Here is a 19404-nt window from a genome sequence, read left to right on the forward strand (position 1 = left end):
ATAATAAGAATTTTTGTTATAAGCTGGGGATGCATCAGTTGGAAGTTACAGAGGAGGAGAAGGACCTCGGAGTATTGGTTGATCACAGGATGATTATGAGCTGCCAATGTGATGTGGCCGGGAAAAAAGCTAACGCGGTCTTGGGATGCATCAGGCGAGGTATTTCCAGTAGAGATAAGGAGGTGTTAGTACTGTTATACAAGGCACTGGTGAGATCTCATCTGGAATACTATGTGCAGTTCTGGTCTCCCATGTTTAAGAAGGATGAATTCAAACTGGAACAGGTTCAGAGAAGGGCTACTAGGATGATCCGAGGAATAGAAAACCTGTCTTATGAAAGGAGACTCAGAGCTTGGCTTGTTTAGCCTAACCAAAAGAAGGCTGAGGGGAGATATGATTGCTCTCTATAAATATATCAGAGGGATAAATACCAGGGAGGAAGAGGAGTTATTTAAGCTCAGTACCAATGTGGACACAAGAACAAATGGATATAAACAGGCCATCAGGAAGCTGAGACTTGAAATTAGAGGAAGGTTTCTAACCATCAGAGGAGTCAAGTTCTGGAATAGCCTTCCAAGGGGAGCAGTGGAGGCAAAAGACATATCTGGCTTCAAGACTAAACTTGATAAGTTTATGGAAGGGATGGTATGATGGGATAGCCTAATTTTGGCAATTACACCTCTACCTTGAAATAATGCTGTCCTCGGGAGCCAAAAAATCTTACCGAGTTATAGGTGAAACCACGTTATATTGAACTTGCTTTGATCCGCCAGAGTATGCAGCTCCCCCCGCCCCCCGGAGCACTACTTTACCACATTATATGTGAATTTGTGTTATATCGGGTCGCGTTATAACAGGGTAGAGGTGTAATTGATCTTTGACTATTAGTAGTAAATATGCCCAATGGCCTGTGATGGGACACTAGATAGGGTGGGATCTGAGTTACTACAGAGAATTCTTTCCTGGATGTCTGGCTGGTGAGTCTTGCCCACATGCTCAGGGTTTAGCTGATCGCCATATTTGGGATCGGGAAGGAATTTTCCTCCAGGGCAGATTGGCAGAGGCCCTGGGGATTTTTGCCTTCCTTTGCAGCGTGGGGCACGAGTCACTTGCTGGAGGATTCTCTGCACCTTGAAGTCTTTAAACCACGATTTGAGGACTTCAGTAGCTCAGACATAGGTTAGGGGCTTGATACAGGAGTGGGTGGGTGAGATTCTGTGGCCTGCGTTGTGCAGGAGGTCAGACTAGACAATCATAATGGTCCCTTCTGACTTTAAGGTCTATGATTCTATGATAAACAAAACCCACACTAGAATTCAGGGAGTACATCATCTGCAATAACCTGAAGTCTTTTCAGCAACAGCTTACCTAGGGTCCTACCAGTGGTGGAGAAGAGCGAAATGCCACAATAATTGCCGCAGTCAAGTCTGTCTGCTTTGTGCTTATAGATTGTTACGATTTTGGCATCTTTGAAATCTGGGGTAAAACCAGCTGTTTATAGCTAGAAATTAATACATATAGTTGACATACAATGCATGAAAAGCATTTTTGACGAGTTGTGTTTGTCACTAGGGCTCTAGCGTCCAGCCATGTCACTTCTGAAAATGGTTTAAATGCTTCCCTTTTGTGCATTTAACTCAGTGTTATCAAAATATAGATAATAATATGGGTAACCATAAGATACCGTAGTTAAGCCTTTCCCAAACTCTGACCCATGCTCTCTTGGGGAGCCAAGAAGGGTTCAGCGGGGGAGCCATGAACATTTGATTTTTTTCCCCAATGTGCTCATTTTTTGTTTTTGTTTTTTATATTCAGAGACTAGTAAATAAGGCTTAAAAATCAATGGGCTTATCTACAAGCCTGTGTCTTAAACTGCTGCTGGGGCTGGCATTCTCTCTGTGCCCTCCACTCCTGCAGGGGAGCCCTCAGCAAACAGACTCTGTGCGGGGGGAAGTATTGAGCAGGAAGTATCTGGGCTGAAAGCCCCTTTTTGGAGTGAAGGGCACAGAGAGGTTCCCAGTGCCGGCGGCAGCAGCACGAACACTAGCAGACTGGGGAGAGGGGCTGCGGGACAGAAGGGTGCTTCTTTATAATGGAACAGTTTTTACCAAGGCCTAAGCCTACATGTAGCAAACATTTTGCTGAAGAAGATGATTTTAATAAAATTAAACAGAAAAGGAAGAAAAATAGACAATACGATGAGAGTTAAGATATGTTTGGATTTCATGTCTCGATATTTTACTGGGGAAAGTCCACAGCTGCAATGTGTCATTTGTTTTCAAGTGTTAGTAAATGAAACTATGGGGCTGGGAAAACAACAGGCATTTAGAAATGAAACACCCAGAATTCGTAAACAAGAGACATGATTTTTTTCCCCTGTGGAAACAAGAAAAACTAAAGCAGTCCCTCCACCCCCAAAAGGTATGTCTAAAGAAGCAACTGTTCCTCAAGAAGCCTTAGAAGTATCTTATGTTCTGGACATGTGAATTTCAAAACGCAAACCATCGCACACTATAGGTGAGACCCTTCATCTTACAGCACCAAGAGATGTATAGATTGGGGAACAAGCAGCCTTGGCACTGAAAACCATTCCTAGGTCAAATAACAGCATCTGATGGATTGATGATCTTGCAGAAAACCTCCGGGACTAGTTGATAGAACAAATTAAGAGTCAATATTTTGCACTGCAGCTTGAGGAATCCACAGACATAGCCAACATGGGTCAGCTTCTGTGTTAGGTGATATTTGTTAAAGCAGGTACAATAGTTCAACAACTTTTTTTGCAAAGAATCCCAACCCAAAAAAACCTAGGTGACAAAATATTAAAGACCCCTGGTTTTTGTGTTATGTGAACGGGTAAATAACACTTCTTTATTCACTTTCACCACACTGTTCATGGTTTTGTAGACCTCTATCATATCCTCCCTTAATTGTCTCTTTTTTAAGCTCAACAGTCCAAGTGTTTTTAATCTCTTCTCATACGGATTTTGTTCCATACCTCTAATAATTTTTGTTGCCCTTTTCTCTGCTTTTTCCAAGTCTAGTCTATCTTTTTGAGATGGGGCAACCAGAACTGCATGCAGTATTCCAGGTGTGAGTGTACTATGGAGTTATATAGTGGCCTTATGATATTTTCTATTTCATTATCTATTCCAGTGGGTCCCCAACCTTTTTGTCTGGCGGGAGCCAGACGACAAGCCACAGAGGACCATGGTGGCAGACGAGCATCCGCTGAAATGCCGCCGACAAGCAGCAACGTCAATAGGCATTGCCGCCAAAATGCCGCTGACAAGCAGCGTCATCCAGAGGCGTTGCCGCCGAAATCGGCAGCATTTCGGCGTCGCCGCCTCTGGATGACGCTGCTTGTTGGCGGCATTTTGGTGGATGCTCGTCCGCTGGCCAGTATGCAGGCGCACTTAGACGCCCCGGTGGGCGCCATGGCACCCGTGGGCACCGTGTTGGGGACCCCTGATCTATTCCTTTCCTAATGGTTCCTAATATTCTGTTAGGTCTTTGACAGCTGCTGCACATTGAGCAGTTATTTTCAGAGAACTAACCACAATAATTTAAATATTTCTTCCCTGAGTGGTAACAACTAATTTAGGTCCCTTCATTTTGTATGTATAGTTGAGATTATATTTTGAAATGTGTATTACTTTGTCTTATCAACATTAAATTTCATCTACCATTTTATTGCATGCTGAGGCGTGGTCTACACGACATGGTTAGGTTAATGTAAATTGCTTTGCATCGATCTAGCTGTGGAAGTCTCTTAACTTAAATTTGGCTCCTGCCAACGTAAGTGCCTCTATGCCAATTTAGTAACACCACCTCCCTGAGCCGCATAGAGTCATGGTCAATGTAATTAAGTCAGGGTAGACCTTGCATTACTTGCATCAACTGTTACTGGCTTTCAGAAGCTGTCCCACAATGCCCCACACTGACAAAAAAATCGATACAAGTGCTCCTGGTGAGGATGTGCACCGCTGTCACAAGAAGCCAAACGTGCGCACACAGAAGTGATTTAATAACTGTGGTGGCTGTATGCCAGCGTGAGTTAGGCCAACATAATTTTGTAGTGTAGACATGGCATCACCCAGTTTTGTGAGATCTCTTTGTAATTCTTCGCAGTCAGCTTTGGTCTTAACTATGTTGTGTAATATAGTGTCGTCCGCAAATTTTGCCACCTCGCTTTTTAAAAGAACAGAGTTTTGGGGAGCCACCAAGATTTAAAAAATACATAAGGGAACCACAGTACTAAAAAGTGGGGGAACCACAGCTGTAATAATCAGCCCAATGATTGTCTTTGTTGAAAGAGAAATAACAGTTGTAACAGCTGGTACAAATTCTCCATACCCTGGACTAAAAATGAAGTAGGAAAAAATCTGTCAAAACACAACGTATTTTAATATTACAGATGTCCACAAACTTCAGAGGTTTCCTGTTAGGGGTTCCAGAACACAGAAGTTTTAGATAAAACCAAAATTTACATATAAATCTGTATGGTCCCATTACTACAATAGCCAGGTCACTCAGTCTTTAATGTATTTATTCTCACAACAGACATCTGAGGTAGAAAAAAGTTGTTCTTGCCGCTTCACAGGTGGGGAACTGAGGCACAGAGAGACTGGGACTTGCCCAAGGTCACACAGGAAGTCTGACAGATGTGAATTGAATTCAGCTTTCCTGAGTCTTATAAGTGCTCTAACCACTGAACATCCTTCTCCTCTGTAGATATTATTTATAATAGGGTTTTGTTTTGAATTAATTTGAGAGAGATCTGGGCAAGTCCAAACCTGGATCAGATCCACAGAACCCGCAATATCAAAGCTATGGATTTAGATTTAGTCTATCTCTAAAACTGAGCAAATTCAGAGACCCCCCAACATTTGGGAAAGTTGGGATTTGTATCCAGCTTTTTGAAATCCCCTTCTCCCCGGCATGCTCAGGGCTGAATGTAAAGCCTGGATTGATCTCCTACATGTAACTTGGTAAATTGTTTACTTCAGAGACGTCCTACAATAGAATATCATTTTACCTTGTAGGACTGCTTCAGGATCTCATATCTATAGATGAAAGTAAAGAGTTCTCTCACCTTCAATGAACTGTGAAATGTACTTAAACTACAGGTTTAATTATACTAGGCTAAATCATGAGATGCCATTCTCCATTTATCAGAAATGTATGAGACACAAATATTGGCCCCAATTCTCTTCATTATTTATTATTTTGTATTACTGTAGCACCTAGGAGCTGAGTCATGGACCCCAGAGTGCTAGGTGCTGTACAAACACAGAACAATAAGATGAGCCCTACTCCAAGGTGTTTATGATACAAGACAAGAGACAACAGATGGATACAAACAGATGGGGAGAATGAAAACAATGAGACAATATAGATCAGCATGATAGGCTGTGATGTCAGCATACCAACAGCCTACCTAACAGCATACCAACAGCCTACCTAACTTTTTCATATGCATACACCGCTTTTCTTTTTTCTTATTTTCTGGTGTTCAGCCAAAAATTAAAGCTGCTGTTTCTACTTGCTCTGAGTTGAAAAAGGAAAGGTTCCTAGATAAGGTGCAGTATAGAGGCTTGAGTGACTGCGACCAAGTATTTGCACCAGTCTGGCAAATGCATCTCTCTGAAAAGTTGCTTAGGTGACTCTCCCCTCCAGACTGTGGTTCCTCTACGGGCCCAGAGGTAGGCAAATTGCACCTACCACATCTGTGGGCAGGCACCTGGCCCATTATCTATATTTTTGCTTGGGGAAGATGTACAGAGTGCTGTGATACAAAGCATAAGGATTTGGTTTTCACCATGAATGCTATCTTCATATTCTGTGTGAGAAATGAATATGCTATTTTGTTTCTTTTTTTTATAGAAAAATCTCCATCTCTTAGAATAAAATAAGAGCAAGGGGGTGAAAAAAATCACCTTTCTGTCACTTTTCTCCTATATCATGTTGTCAACTGCTGCGGGGATACTGCAAAAGTGCAGAACTTTATTTTTTGGGGGGTAGGGATTTCTGTACATTGGAACTGTTCACTATATCGTAGGCAGAGTTATAGATTGAGAAAAGGCTGTTCAATTTAGAATTAGCACACAGAAAAAAATCCACAAAAATATATCTGACTGAAGTAAAAGAATAATTGGCAAGCAAGTGAGTTCCCATTCTGCCTGGATCCTCACACAAAGTACATAAAAGTAACAGTAAGTTGAAACAGGGTCTCTGCCAAATAAAATATGTTTGAGAATATTTTTAATCAAAGAAGCTCTTTACTAGGAGCTTTAAAAGTAATTTAGTGATATTATGAAAGAGATTTCTAGATAGTATTGTAAGGTAATTTTTATTGCAATACCTTTATGGTTAGGTGCCCCCATAAAATTTAATCTAACAGTTATAATACCTTTTGTAAATCTTAATGTTCTTCCTCTAGAAGCTTAGGCGGTATATCTACCAAGAGAGATATCAGAACTAAACAGATATGAAGCAAGAACAGCAAACTCCACAGAATCATCCACCACTTATGTCTCAGTATTGCAATTCTCTGATCTAACTCTTTGAGTACTTGCAGCCTGTTTCCCTTTCAGCAGTCTTTGTCCTTGTGCAGGCCCAGGTTATGTTTGAAAGGAAATGTGATGAAGTGTCCAGTCCAGAGAGTTCACTGGCCTTTGCCTCCCTTATTAGGCTTTCTCCTTGACTCAGTTGTTTGGCTTGGCTTCAGTTATCCTAGCTTTCCATCATACCTTCCAGTAAGCAATATAAAGTCAGCACTGTGCACTTTCTGGCATAGAAAATTCATTCACTTTGTTTACTAATCGTAGACTTGGAGTGTTTTCTCTCTAGGCTGTAATGTTTCCAGATATAGCCTTCCCATTAGAGTGGTAGGTTTTCTGTTAAAACAAAATTTCACTGAATTCTCTCATCCTCTCTTTATATAGGATGACACGAGTTAGCAAAATGTTCAGAAGAAAATATTATGCTGTGGGCTGCATTAACCTCGTATGTTTGTTCCTTTTGGCCTAGAAGGTATGCACAGAGTTGGTTTCACATGTTTTGGGGGAGAACACCACACAAATCATCTGTTCACTATCATGTTGATTCTTAAAATCTGATTTACTTCTTAACATTGATTACTTTACATACAGTAATTCCTTGATAATCTTTCTGAAATTCTGAGGTCTGACTGGGTAGGGATCTTGATCTTTTAATTCTGAATGAGTTAGATGTCTGTGTTCATCAGAATAGTCATTTTGGGTTCAGTCATTGACTATCTGGAGCATAAAAGAAGTTATTTTATGCTGCAGCCAGGGGCGGCTCCAGGCACCAGCTCAGCAAGCACGTGCCTGGGGCGGCAAGCCACGGGGGGCAGCCTACTGGTCGCTGTGAGGGCGGCAGTCAGGCGGCCTTTGGCGGCATGCCTGTGGGAGGTCCGCCGGTCCCGCGGTATCAGCGGCAATCCAGCAGATCACCCACAGAAAAGCTGCCAAATCCGCGTGACCGCGGACAGCCTGCAGGCATGCCGCCAAAGGCCGCCTGACTGCCGTTCTTGAGGCATCAAAAAATGTAGAGCTGCCCCTGGCTGCAGCAAGATGTTGTGCCTTTAGCATTTTGTTTTGGCAACAGGTTGTTTGCTGTCTTTAATTGTATCACAGGGAAAAGGTTTAGTATAATGACTTATGAATTAAATGATTATATTTATGATTAGTGAGCAAGGTAAGGAAAAGATTGCCAGGAACTGAATAATTTGTCTGTTTCATATACTCATCACTAGAGCCCTGCAAATCCGTGGCTATCCGCGGATCCCCGCAGATCATTTTTGCGGATAGTGGATCAGATGTGCCTGTCCCGTGGCATCCGGCTCAGGCAGCCCAGGGGCCGAGCGCACTTGGAGCATTTGATCTATACGTATGCACTTCAGCTAAAGTCAGGAAGGACTTCCACACCATCATGGTCTACCATTATACTATTAAGCAGGTGCATTATGGGGTATGGTTCACTCTTCCTCTGAAATACCCACTACAGGCCACTTCCATAAACAGAGCACCAGACTAGCTGAATGAACATCTTGTGCTTTTATGGTAATGCCTTTGTTGTAGCAGAAGGACATAATCTCAAGTTATATCAATTAACAGGCAGCAATTACACTAGTTAAGAGGAATTGAAAAATGTGTATTAGACATGACTGGTGTTTGATGGATCAGTGGCTTTTACTAGAATCATATATTTTAAGGCTAAAAGGGACCATTATGATCATCTAGTCTGCTCTAATGCATAACACAGTCCAAAGAATCTCAACCAGTAATCTTTGTGTTGTATCTACAAATACTGTTTGAATCAGAGCTATCCACATTTTTTTTAAAGACTTCCCATCATGGAGAACCCACCACATCCCTAGTAAATTATTCCAATGGTTCATTTCCCTCACTATTAGATATTTGCACCTTATTTCTAGCTGAATTTCTTGCTTCAGTTTATAGCCATGGGATCTAATTATGCCTTTGTCTGCTAGATTACAGAACTGTCTATCAAAAATTTCTTCCTTATGTAGGTACTCATAGATCATGGTCAAGTCAACTCTTATCCTTTCCTTGGATAAACTAAATAGATTGAGTTGCTTTAGCCTCCCAGTGTAAGGCATGTTTTCCAGCCCACCGATCATTCTTGCAGCTCTTTCCTGAACCCTTTCCCAATTTTGATTTTGAGCACAAATCTTTCACCTGTGTAGACCTAGGACCAGTTGTGTTTTGGTCACAAGTGAAAATCAGTTGACCTGCTTGTCTTACTAGTTCTGTAAGACTAGAACCTGGGTCTGTGGAGCCTGGGATAGCTGACGGTCCCACACTGCCACTGGCAGGGCATGCAGAATCCTATCCAAGAAGCACTGTGGAAATTAGGTACTGCATGAACTACTGTCCAAAGGGTCCAGAGTACAGTACCCTGTGGCCCTCTGGTTGGCCAACTGTGGTTTTTGTTGTTGTTGTTGTTGTTTGGTTTTTCTTTCACCGTAGAGGTGCCCCAGGAAGCTGACTGGGCAACCACACAGATTTCTGGCCTGCTGCAACTCCAGACTGCACCATGCTTCCTGATTTCCAGTCTCTGAGCCCGGCCTGACTCTGACCCTGACTCTTGCTTATCAATCCTGGCTCTAGCGATTACTCTGATCCCGGCTCGCTGACAACTGCCTCATGGCTGTCATTGACTTTTGGACACCAGCCCAGCTGGGACTGTTAGGCCAGGCTGCCTCTGCCCCAAGTTCCTTGTGAACACTTAATCACATCACCAAAACTGGCATATAATTTTTCACAACTCAGCTGGCTTTGTTCAAGAAAGTTTGAGAGCTGGAGATGTTGAAGGTCAAGGCTGAAGTGTCCTGACCAAGCTAAACAGCTGTTTGTGCTATGCCTGTGGCTTCGTGAAATTGTGTATGTGATAAACAAAGATGGGGGGAAAAAAGAAAAGGAAGAAACCAAAACTTGTCAGGCAAAATGGACCAAGTACCCTTTCCCCTCTTTTGTAGGGTTTATGTTTTTGCTGCTTCTGGAAATGTTTTCTTATCCAAAATAGGAGAGTTGCTCACCATAGTTGAAATTCAACCCTAGGCCAGGGGATCATGCCAGGCCTTCTATTACATTTTAACCTTTGAAGGCCATGAATCCCTACTTTAAGAACATGTTCATTGTGATGTAACTAATCCATGCACTGCCAACAGACATGGGCAGATTCTGTGCCCTGCATGCATGGAAGGGGCGTAGCCATCTCTAACACCAGCATCCTCATGGGACGTGGTTCTGGTGGCACACCAAGTGTCAGAGAGGTGGAGTGGAGGAGTTTCTTCTGTAATCCACAATTAGCAAATAGTTCATTAGAACAATTGTTGATGCATTTTTAGAGCAGCCCTTAGACTGCTCTAATTTGAATTCTCTGCTGGGGCCAAGCAAAGAATCAGAGGGGCTAACCAGGGAGCCAGTTACAGCACCTCTGAATCTCTGTTCGGTTAGAGTGGAAATTGGGGGGGCAAGTGGAGGAGAGGAAGTGTACACCCCCCTCTTGCACCTGACCCTAAGAGCTGGGACTACTTGTGTGAGTAACTGCTCACACTCTGACCCTTCGCTACCAGTGACTCCAAATATTTCTGCTGTGAATCAGATGCCAGTGGTTTATTTGAGAGAGAATAAATGAGGAAAATTTGAGAGATTAATTGATTGCACATTTCTGCATCTTCAGAAATATCCATGCATTTTCACGTCATGTGCCTATTGTTTAGTATTTCTTAGACTGTCTCCTTTTAAAAGGTTTTTATCCAGCAAAGATTACATGTAATAACACTACTGGGAGTAATTATTTGAATTGTAATAAAAACTGCAAGTGTAATAAAGATTAAAATCATTCTGTCAGAGAAGAACTCAGGATTTAAAAGATCACACTAAACCAGAGGGATCTTCCTGTTACAAAGCACATTAAAATGAGCAGTTTTTTTATCTGTGGTTTCACATCAAAAGTGCAATCAAATTTTTAAAAAACCCTTCATATATAAACTAAAAATGATACAACCCCTTACCCTCCAGACACACACAACAATGCCAACTAGCTGAAGGGCTTGCAAGAGTCTTGCTGATTATGTCCCTTCATTTCAATTCCAAGGGTACAGCTGGCAGTATCATGCTTCGCTAGTACTAAATGGTGGCATATAAACACCTGAGAAACAAATGGAGAGCTATTATTAACCACTATGAAACTCCACCAGCCACATTCAGGTAGCGTTAAGTTAAAAGCTATTGTCATTTTAATTATAAGAAAATATGTAGGATCATTATCATCTAGCGCGCAATTGTAAATAGTTCATCAGTATTATTATACAAAATCAATAGGCATAACATAGCAACATGTACAGTCACATTATAACAACCATGAATTGTATAAGCAGTTAGTCTATTTTTGTAAGTTATCTTGATTTATTTCAAAGGAATAACTCTAATTGTTAAGCCTTTTGATGCATCTGGAAGAATGTGGGATATTTTATGTTAAGCTTAGTTGTTAATGGCTACAGGGAATAATGATTAAGGATATTTGCCCTTGTGTCAACTAAATGATGCTGAATGACATGCAAGGTTTCTGCTGAAATTACTTAATGTATGACCAGCATTTCGGTCTTGCGTTCTCCCAGTATATTCTAAATATAAACATAATGCAATGCACAGAGCTCTTAGCCCTCCATTTCCAGTAGCTGCTGTCTGATTGCCAGACTATATCGCTGATACTTGAACATCAGAAAATTTTGAATGCAAAAAAGCGGCTTTGTACATTCAACATACCATTATTGCTACTTAGCTGCTACAAAGGTACGTTCAGAATCTGCATTTTTATTGAGTGAGTGTACTTGGCCAACTGGTGGTGAAGTTGTTTATGATAAATTTGTTAGAGAAGAACACAGTGATTTTTGTCACAGGTTAGTGATGTTAATGGGGGGGAGTTGCATAGCTAAATATGGGACGGACCATGAATATCCATTCGATGAGCACAAAAATAAAATTCAATAGCATAAATAAAAGGAGCCCATATAGCATATGTTTATTTCCACATTTGTTTAACTATGTCCACTCCAGAGAAGACTTTTTAATCATATCTTTACTAAACAGAACACCATAGTAACAGTGAATAGCACAGAGGAGTAATAAATAGAAATATTAATATACTTAACCCTTTTCATCGTTAAAGTGCTTCACAAAGAGTGACTAATTAATCCTCATAACTTCCTGGGTTGCACACCCAAAAAGTCTGAGTGCTGTTCAGGGAGGGTGTGTGTATTTTGGCAAAAGCTTAAGACTGTTCTACCTGCAACACTGTTAACCTATTATCAGGATTATCTACAAGTGTAACGTTATTCCTGTTGAACAGGTGAGGAAACCAAGACAGAGAGGCTAAGACCTTGTTTATGTGCAAAAAATTGAGCAGGAGGGGAAGCTAGCTATTAGGCCCTCAGAAGATATCTGGCCCTAAAATTACTGTTGCAATTAAAAAGTAAATATAAATGTTTGGAGTTCTCAGAGCTCCCAATTGATTTTTAAAAAGAACAATACCCAATTAATCTGTGCAATGACTGAATTTGATAAATCTAATACTATTTGGAATTGCATCATAAGTGAATCAATTGATTACATATTATAGGTCAGGTACAATTTTTTCCAAACTTCTTAATATCCCCTTAATAGTTTAGTTTCTTGCGTAGATTTTTGCAGCTAACATGTATCAGCAATCCAAGTAAGCAGTCTCTTTCCTTGGTATGTTCTATCCTGTCTCTTTCTTGTCATCCTGTATACCACTGCACCCCAAGTGAGCCTCAGAGTTGGCTACCTTTTAAACCTCAATCTCAGTTTCTTAAAATTTAAAACCAAATTTCAAAAGTCAGAAATAGGTACATAATGGACTACTCACCTGCAAAATACTATACTTTTAAAAACAGCATTAGTTTTCAGTGCTAGAAAACATGAAAACATTTTGTTGCTTACATTCATAAAATGTAAATGATGATTTAAAAAAATCTAAATTTGCAACAACCAAAAAAAAGGTCCTTGTCCAAGACCCTGTAGGCTAAATTTCAGGCCACAGCAAAATCGTACTGCTATATATTATAACTTTCTGCCCACCTGTCATTGCCAACACCTATAACGGTTGCTAACTGAAATGATGAGAGACTCTTAGTTATCATGCTGCTGGCAGGCACCATTATAATGCCTTACATCATAACAAATTACAATAATTTATGGTCTGTTCATGGTGAGGTGAGGACAGAGAACAGATTAGTAATTGAAGTTGTACACTGGCAATTAAAACAACAAAGAGTCTGGTGGCACCTTAAAGACTAACAGATTTATTTGGGCATAAGCTTTCGTGAGTAAAAACCTCACTTCTTCGGATGCATAGAGTGAAAGCTACAGATGCAGGCATTATATACAGACACATGGAGAGCAGGGAGTTACTTCACAAGTGGCGAACCAGTGTTGACAAGGCCAATTCAATCAGGGTGGATGTAGTCCACTCCCAATAATAGATGAGGAGGTGTCAATTCCAGGAGAGGAAAAGCTGCTTCTGTAGTGAGCCAGCCACTCCCAATCCCTATTCAAGCCCAGATTAATGGTGTTGAATTTGCAAATGACCGCTATACGTACCTACATGCCTCCAGCTTCCATCCAAGACACATCACACGATCCATTGTCTACAGCCAAGCCCTAAGATACAACCGAATTTGCTCCAACCCCTCAGACAGAGACAAACACCTACAAGATCTTTATCAAGCATTCGTAAAACTACAATACCCACGTGGGGAAGTGAGGAAACAGATTGACAGAGCAAGACGGGTACCCAGAAATCACCTACTACAGGACAGGCCCAACAAGGACAATAACAGAACACCACTGGCCATCACATACAGCCCCCAGCTAAAACCTCTCCAGCGCATTATCCACGACCTACAACCTATCCTGGAAAATGATCCCTCACTCTCACAGACCTTGGGAGGCAGGGCAGTCCTTGCTTACAGACAACCTCCCAACCTGAAGCAAATACTCACCAGCAACTACACACCACACCACAGAAACACCAACCCAGGAACCTATCCCTGTAGCAAACCTCGTTGCCTACTCTGTCCCCATATCTACTCTGGCAACAGCATCAGAGGACCCAACCACATCAGCCACACCATCAGGGGCTCATTCACCTGCACATCCACTAATGTCATATATGCCATCATGTGCCAGCAATGCCCCTCTGCCATGTACATTGGCCAAACCGGACAGTCCCTCCGCAAAAGAATAAATGGACACAAATCGGACATCAGGAATGGTAACATACACAAGCCAGTAAGTGAACACTTCAATCTCCCTGGTCATTCTATCACAGATTTAAAAGTCACTGTCATTGAACAAAAAAACTTCAGAAACAGACTTCAAAGAGAAACAGCAGAACTAAAATTCATTTGCAAATTCAACACCATTAATCTGGGCTTGAATAGGGATTGGGAGTGGCTGGCTCACTACAGAAGCAGCTTTTCCTCTCCTGGAATTGACACCTCCTCATCTATTATTGGGAGTGGACTACATCCACCCTGATTGAATTGGCCTTGTCAACACTGGTTCGCCACTTGTGAAGTAACTCCCTGCTCTCCATGTGTCTGTATATAATGCCTGCATCTGTAGCTTTCACTCTATGCATCCGAAGAAGTGAGGTTTTTACTCACGAAAGCTTATGCCCAAATAAATCTGTTAGTCTTTAAGGTGCCACCAGACTCTTTGTTGTTTTTGTAGATACAGACTAACACGGCTACCCCCTGATACTTGACTGGCAATTAAAACACTTGTGGTGAGCAGCTGCTCATAAATTGCTGGAAATGGACATTTGCATAAGCAAGGGCTTCCCTTTAATGAAAGGACTCTGTGTTCTGCATAGGCTATCTCTTTATGCTGCTTGTGGTCCCTCTTCATCCAGGGACAATGGAAAGGTTCAGCTGCAAGATCACATTTCCTCTTTCCTCCATTTTATACATGAACAGGCTACTTTACTGACTTTGTATGATGACTAGCATCAGTGGAGCTACATCAAGGATTAATACTTGTCCTACTGCTATGCATTGGTAACTGTGGCTGTGGGTGAGGAAGGGACAGGACTCAGCAGGCTTCCCGCGCCACTTCTGGCGGAGCTGCACTGCCAGCCCTGTGTCTCTTCCCTGCTCCGGGCACTTCCTAGCAGGGCTCAGTGGGAGTGCTAGGTGCCAGTGCCTTTCCCAGGTATGTTACCCTCAGCCGCGCTCAGCTTGACTCCCACCCTGGCAGAAATCTGGCGGGCATGTGCCCCCCGCACACACATTGCCATTGGTTTCAGTTTGGGCTTGATTGTAATTTTCTTGCCCAAAAAATTGACTAAACACCGGTGTTCATTATTCTCTCAGTTCAAAATCAAAAGTGTTCTGGTGTGTCTTTAATCTCTGCACAACCTTACAAATATGAGGAAACCCCATGAACACAGCTGGGTTCCAAATAACATTTACTAAATATAATCATATAAGGCCCAGGTATGTATACACTGCTACTATGTTTGTTCTGGTGGCTTCTGCAATAGAAGACAGGGAGGCCACCTAAACTACTTAAGGGGCTACTACTTAATTCCAGTACACTACATGTGTGTGTGTGTGTGTGTATATATATATATATATATAATCACTTGTGATTAGCAAAAGCATGACTGTAATCATATTTACAAAGAATATTCAAATCTTGAAATTCAGTCCTGCAAAGAATACTCAAATTCTTGTTTTGTTATAAAGCAAAAATAGCTGATGTCTTTGCAATGACCTTTCCTTGAAATAAGTTTAGCCCAGCCCAGGTTGTCCTGGGGGATGCTGTCAGCAGCTCTTCTTGTGAAATTGCTGTTTGTGAACCAAAAGGGTTGTGGAAGCAGAGAAAGAACTGACAGGAACTGTGTTTTTCTCCAACAGGATCCTTACCTGAATCTAAGCTGTGATACAGCAATATGTAAGATGCACGCAGACACAATTAGGATTGAACAGGGCAAGATCAAGCTCTTAGTAAAGTCCTCCATTGGGTAGCTGGATGTATTAATTGCATATCCAGAATAATAAAGACATCATATGGCTGTTAATGATGTAGCACTGTACCTTCATAGTTATTATTTATGTTGCAGTAGCACATGAGGGCCATGGCCCTATTGTGCTGCTGGGCGGTGTACAGACCTTTAATAGAGAGATGGTCCCTGACCAAAAGGTCTTCTCATCTAAATTTAAGACGAGAGACAACAGGTAGGTATGATAGGCAAGAAGAGCACAAGATAACAGTGAGGCAGTTATGAACAGAGCTGGTTGAATATTTTGTCAGTTTCTTAATTAAAATTGGTGTTTTAGACACAATTGACATTTTCACTACAGTTTCCACTGTCAACGTTCTGTGGTTCTTGGCAAAAAAAAAAAAAAAAAAAATTCAAAATGAAAAATGTACATTTAAAAAAAAAAAATCAAACCCCAAAACCTTTTGCTTCATTTTGGTAAAAATTCTCCCTCCCCCAGCGAGTGTTTTTTTGCTCTCTCCCTTTCCCCCCCTCCTTTTATAGGGTGTGGTTAATTAAGTGTGTGTGTGTGTGTGTGTGGTATTTTCTCTTTTTCAAATTTCTCTCAGAAAAAGTTATCAGTGAGAAGAGTGTTTTTCCCCACCATATTACCAATATTTTTTTGCCTTTGATTCATGTTACTATGCACTTGGTATTGAAAGCTTTGTAACTTTATGGAATGTATAGAAACATTTCCTATGGAAATATTTACATTTCTTACCAGAACAGCCTTGTATGTAATATAAGGATTCTGAAAATATGAACAGTCAGACATGAACTTCTCCAGACCATAAGTAGCTGAAAGTAAAACCATAAATCAATGGGAATGGTAACTTTCCCCAGATTTGCATTAAGGTCAAGTTTCAAGTATGGCAATCAGGACAGACCCTCAGGAAAGAAGTGCTGGTCCCATCTTGAGCTGAATGGGTGGAAAACTCTGGTGTTTGTTTTGGACTTGGATACCCTCAATATAAACTGAGGCACCAATGATCCACACTCAAACAGCTCTACTGTACATATGCCACTGCTGCTCTTCCCACATGCCAGTCTGGAACAAACTTTGGAGCTGTGGGACCACAAGTAATAGCTACATCACACTTTGCTAGCTAGAGTGGATAGACTGGGAGTTGTTTCCCCTCTTGCCATTGAAGTGGGATATCAGATAGGACCTATGAGATGCACTTCTGGGGGCCCTGTCCAGACTTGCGAGGTTTCTGGGATAAATTGTATTTAAAGCCGGCTATAGCTATGATGCCAGTTGCCATAAAGCAGGGAAGTAAAGCAGAAGAGAATTAAAATGGACTCAACTATAAAACATAGTGGCTCAAATTCACTGCTGGCAAAACAGGTCAATGGAATAGGACCCACTAATGCCAAGCAATGAATTTCACCAGAATCTGTAATATTTGCTATGATATTTGATTATATAAAATTACCACATCTTTATGACTAACCATCTACCTGCCTCCCATGCTAGCTTTTATTAAACATTATTAGTCCCAGACTCCCACACCTATTTGAGATGCACTATCATTTCTCAGGCTCTGAATTTGATTGAGAACCATTAGCTTTTATCTGAAGCTTCGAAATGAAAATAAACCCTTATTTGTCTATATGGAAACCCCCCCGGGCTAAATCATGGTTTTGCCACAAGCCCTGAGCAGCAGGGAGCTGTCCTGCTCCTGAAGCTGGGCAGAAGCCCGGTTGTGACTCACAATCAGCCTCTTGGGTCCCACTTGCTCTGAGGGTGAAGTACCCTGCACTAGGTCTATGCCTGGCACAACACACGTATCCCAGAGAACCAGTGCAACCATGCTGCGGCTCGGTGTATGTGTGGGGAGGGAGGGAGCCATGGCTCCACCCATGTCTTGCCTTATCCCACCTACTCCCATCCACATGCTCAAAGGGAGATATAGTGGCTTTGCATAGGCCAAGTCTCCTGCAGTGGTGCTACCTATGGTGTTAGTAGCCCATAAAGGGACCCTGCAAGCAGGCCAGGATTTGGCCCTCCATTAGCATATTTCAAACATAACCACGTTACCGACTTCTATGTTTTAATATATTCTTAGTGCTTTTTGTAATTGTAGTTTGCAGCAGAAACAGTCTCAGAATCTACAGTTCACCGTGGCTCTTCACACTTCAGCATTTAAAATAATCTATCTAGTGCTGATCTATTTTTTTCCATCTCGCTATTTTCAACAAGAAAATTCCTGTTTTCTCCCTGCTTGTTCTTTGAAAAGTAACATTGAAAGGAGGGAACTATCAGCCTATATTTTTCACTGATGTGTACTTTGCCAGGTCATATTTTTAGCTATGTTTCTCAAGCCTCCAGCAAAAGCCAGAGTACATTGCAGCTTGGGCACGTGCAGTGTGTAGTCACAAATGGTTGACGCTTGCCAAATTTTGAAATGATACATTCATTTAATTAAATAATGCGGTACGTCAGTGTTTTGTTACTGTCTCTGGTTTCCCTTATTTAACTTTGAGAGAGCTCGTAATGAATCAGCATGGCATGACGCGGTATATATGCATTGTTACTTTGAAAATAAAAACACTGGGGGGAAGCCTTCAGATTTTTAGCTTTTATTTGCTGAAAAAATGGCAAGTAGATCGTATCTAAAGCTAAGCTTCCTGAGTGTGTTTTCTATACTAGTATCATTACTGAGCTTTCTAAGATAAAGTTGATGTTCTTGGACCATTGACTAATTTCAATTGTTATATCTGGTTAATATCAAATGTTTTCTATGGATAATTATATCCTGCCATGTCGGGGTTGTGAGATAGTCCTGATGATTTAATATGTTTTCAAATCTCGAATTACTAAGGCCCTGATACAACAAAGTATTTAAGCATGTGCTTGACTTCAATGAGACTTAAATACCTGTTTAAAGCTTAAGTACTTTGCTGAATCTGGGCCTAAAAGCAGAGTTTGGTGAACACCCAGATGCCCAGAGAGCAAAACTGCTGTGAATTTTCTTTACTGGGTATTTTTGTGTAAATCATTATCTCCTGCTTAATCTACATTTTAATGGGTTTGCTCTTCCTTCTTTAGGGGGAGGGTGCAGAGAGCAGAGTTGAGTGATTATGTTCACACTCTCTCTCTCTCTCTCTCCAGGAGGATCCTAAGTGCCAGGATTCCATCTTGTTGCTCTTACAGAAGCATTTTATATCTATATATATGTAAATAGTTAACTGACTCGGTGCCAGTAGATGGCACTCAAAAGCATATTGAATTGTTCCTGAGTTTTGTAGGGCCAATAAAACTTGTACCCTGCAAATGGCTTCCTCTGGCAACTCTTCGCAGCAGCTCTTAACGTCGCCTCTTCCTGCTCAATGTTTATATGAAACCACTAGGGGAGAGAAATTTGGGGCACCAGTATTATCAATATATTGGTGATACTGGAGTTAGCTCCCATATCTTCTTTGCATTGAATCCAGATTATAGAGTATCGTTGTTCTCTGTATTTGACAGAGAGAGATGGCTGAAAATTAATCACTGTGAATGAACCCAGACAAGATAGGAGTGATGACTTGTTGGAAGAGAATGAGAGTGGGAATCTCCGCACCAGTGGGACGCTCTTTCATCAACATGGTTTGCAGACTCCGAGTCCTCCTGGATCTGTTGTTGGGGCACAGCGGTGGCCTTTGCCATGTGACAATGGTAAAGAGTGACAGAAAGAATCAATTTCTTCTAACACTGAACATGGAACTTTATTAGAATAATAAAAGCAGTATTATCTGTAAAGTTACTCTGTCCCTTTCTGCCTAGAAACATCACCAGCC

At 41.4% G+C, this 19404-nt stretch overlaps 1 protein-coding gene across 13 annotated transcripts in view; it reads left to right on the top strand.

The window, feature by feature from the left end:
• Positions 1–19404, top strand: part of MYO3A (myosin IIIA) — a 351398-nt gene that overhangs the window by 102249 nt on the left and 229745 nt on the right. For 2 of the 13 annotated variants that reach the window (XM_054020729.1, XM_054020733.1), the window contains exon 3: positions 19094–19282. The exons of the other annotated variants lie outside the window; for them this stretch is intronic. The gene's annotated coding sequence lies outside the window, so the exon portion shown is untranslated. The remainder of the gene's footprint in view (positions 1–19093; positions 19283–19404) is intronic. 13 annotated transcript variants of the gene reach the window in all.

This window comes from Malaclemys terrapin, chromosome 2 (genome assembly GCF_027887155.1).
Source record: "Malaclemys terrapin pileata isolate rMalTer1 chromosome 2, rMalTer1.hap1, whole genome shotgun sequence".
Classification (NCBI taxonomy): domain Eukaryota; kingdom Metazoa; phylum Chordata; order Testudines; family Emydidae; genus Malaclemys; species Malaclemys terrapin.